This window comes from Tribolium madens, unplaced genomic scaffold (genome assembly GCF_015345945.1).
Source record: "Tribolium madens isolate multiple individuals breed KSU strain unplaced genomic scaffold, Tmad_KSU_1.1 Scaffold_96;HRSCAF=242;Tcas5.2_LG5, whole genome shotgun sequence".
Lineage (NCBI taxonomy): Eukaryota > Metazoa > Arthropoda > Insecta > Coleoptera > Tenebrionidae > Tribolium > Tribolium madens.
In genome coordinates, this window is record NW_025401068.1 from 7669084 (window position 1) to 7672665 (window position 3582).

The following is a 3582-nucleotide window of genomic DNA, read 5'->3' on the forward strand; positions in this document are numbered from 1 at the left end:
TAGCCAGCAAGGAGCGACGCGCATACTGATAGAGAATACTGCCGTCGCGGCGACCCTTGATATTGATACTAGATACCCCCACTCGACCAGTAGGGTAAAGTCAGTTTGTCAATTTTGCCTAATTTTGTTTGTTTCGGTCACAAAAGCTAAGAATTATTTTGGAAAGTTTAACTTAGTTTTTGTGTACTTTCGCAAAATTAAAAATTCCGAATGATGAGATATATGAACATAAATGCAAATTATTATTGCCTTTTAGATTAAACTACTTTTAGCTATTTAAATCTAGTGCACAAACTTGTTTCAAATATATAAAATCAATCATTAAACATACACATAATTAAAATGATAAATAATTTTGAATGATGATAAATGATAATAATAGTTATTTACATGAACATAATTTTTTTTTGTGTGTTTCTAAGGTATATACTGGAGTTTTGGAAACATTTTTTTTGTACTATTTTAAGTTTTGTACAGGTATTATTAAAGCAGTAGTTATAAATTTTGTTTCTGGCTGATCTAATTTAATAGGATATTGTCAATTTAAATAATTTGGTTAGTAAAACACAAACAAAGAAAGTAATTGTCGGGACTTGAGAATTTAACCTCTTTATTTCTCATTGTTCTAAAAACTAAATTAAAACTAAAAAAACTGTGCTGATGTTTCTTACAGAAACGCATCTGAAGACAAACGTAATTCATATTTAATGCTCTCGTTAATTTGATGTTTTCTTTAATAAAAAWGCTGTTTCTTTTATGTAACATAAATGAGCTTTGTAAAGTTGAAATTGCATTTTGTTAATTAATTTTAGTTTCAAACAAAAAAAATTGTAAACACGTTGAAGTTTTTAAGTTTATTAAATTGTGTATGGTTGCTAAATTTCCAGCCCAATTAATTTTGTGTCCACTGCATTTTCGCAGTACAATATTAGTGATAAAGTTTGGCTAAGTTAAAATGCAGCAAAGTAAATTTACTGTAGTTTGCAGAAACGACACTCCTGAAGATAAATGAATAAATTTGGATATCTATTTGCATAAGCTGCGAATTTATTGTAATGTTATCTATTCTTTTGATCTGGACTTTTTYGAGATAACGAACTTTATATTTAACTTTGTTTTGCAACATTTAAAACACTTTTTTTGTTTAATTTTTATAAAATTTGTAGTGTTTGTAGTACAAGCTTTAAACATTTAATGATTAGTAAACAACACTTTCCACAGCTGTCAATGTCAAGTGTATGATTAATGATGGAATGAAAAATTGTGAGAAAAGTTGCATGAAGAGATGGATGGTTATTAAAATTTTATGTCAGCAAATAAGTAAAAAAGTGTAACTATCATAGTGTTAGAAAAAGTTAAAACTTCATATTATAATTTATTGAGTTAATTATTAAAACACATTTATTCTCATATTGCCACCATTTTTTTGCAATTAATAAATCAGATAAGTAAAAAAAATATGGCATATTTTTTCAATTAAGGTTTTGAGCAGATTTTAAATTTACATTGAGCCATTTATTAATTAAAATTAAAGGTAAATATTATATAGAAGTCAACATCGATTGAAAAATATTCTACTCACGCCGTGATTTGGAGAAATTTACGGCACACTCCAGAGAAATAAATAACATTTTGGATSTGTAGTTAACAAATACTTCTTTATTTTTAATTTTTGCTACAAAATCATCATTCAAAACTAGCATTGTTGCCTCTCAAACCTTGAAACCACAACAGCTATATTTAAACTAAATTTATAAGATAACATCGCACGCCCAGTTTAACCTCAGATTTATTATTTTATACGTGATCGTAGTTTATTCCCTCTAAGCTTTTTGGTGTTGTTGTAAACAAAGAAAACACATTTTTTTTAAATACGTGTAATAATAGATTTACAACAATCTTTTATAGTTATGTTTTTTATTTTAATATTTTGTTTTGTTGATTTATCTATTGCAGAGTGAAAAATGTTATTATTGCACCCGGCGCCTTCACCAATATTGACAATTTATATAAGCAAAATTTCTCGCCTTATTACGCCTGATTTTACAATATTATAAAGCCTAAATCGTTGATAACATTAATTAAATAAAAAAAATTGAGTTGGAGTTGTAAATATTTTCTTTTAGACATATCTGTTGAGAAGAGTTTTGAACGTGTTGGGAATGACGAATTGAGCAAGAAATGTTACTACAAAAGAAAAACTGAGAAATGCATATGTGACTTGACTTTTAATAATCTTAAATTTTATTGTTTATTGTTTAGTCGTATCGTACGAAAGAAAATACTTGATTGTTTTTATTATTGCGGGTTGATTGCCTTTAAATGATAACTAAAGTTGTCATAAAAGTAAAATGAAATATTTATTATTAATATTACAATTTTTGATAAAAAAATTTAAAAACTTTAATAATGTTTAAAAGATTCGAGTCTAAGTTAAGTTATTTAAAAGCTGTAGTTTCGAATTAAGGTTTAGCGCTGAGTGAAGAATTTTCCTAAAATAAATAATTTAAGGTTTACCGCTGTAAGAAGAATTTTTCTAAAATCAATAATCTTTTGTGTTTGGTTTTTAATTAATTTTTATGTTTATTTTCTCGGAAATTGGAAAAGAAACTAATAAAGGTAAAATTTGTTTGGCGACTCTAATAAGCATAAAGCATCTTTTTAACAGTGAACTGTGAAAACTTTAGTATTTTTGTTTTGATAAGAGAACTCAAAAAGTTTGTAACAAAGATTTATTTAATGTTGCAACAATGGATGAAAAATAAAGTTAGACAAGTCTGTCCAAGTTGATCAAACTGAGACATTGTTTAAATATTTTCTCACAAGTTGGCAACTGTCTCTAACGTACTTAAAGTTTGCCTTAAGATTTAATACAAATTTCTAATCTTTGATAACTTTTTATTACTTATTTGTAAAGATTTTTTCTTTAGTGAAAAAATTCAATAGCCCTGCTTTTATAAACCATTCATTCAAAGAAGTTGAATGATTGTATGTAAAAGTTTTATTCTGCTAGATTATCTACAAATCGTACAGACAGAGAAAAAGTTAAATTATTAAAATTTCCAATTTGCCTTTTTGCGAGCATAAATCTGGCTTTGTTTTTCAAGAGTTATTACATCTTTATTTGCTTTTATTTTTATTGTATTTGTATGTTTTGCGTTCATATCTTACCCTTAACTGWGTTAAAGCAGAAAATTTGTAGTAACGATTTTCCGCGGAATTTTATTCTGAAAGTATAATCGTTTTCGCAACCTTGAACATGGCTATGCTTTTTGAATTTTACGCTGGAATAATTCCAGTCAACTTTTTGAATTAATATCAAAATATTCAGAATAAAAACGAATAMGATCTAGATTGCTCAAATGAGAATATTTAATTGAAATAAAATAAGCTAGRTAATATGTAGTTTTACTCTAATTTTARCTCGCTCGTATTRATTGAGGTAAACTGTTGTTTAAATAAGCAATTGACTGATGACCAGGCTTGAGGTAATTTTCCTTTAATGTTGAGTTCAAAATTTCATCAAGTTCGACTAACCCTATCTACCGGAAATGAGAATTTGCGTCATTATATTCTCTCTCG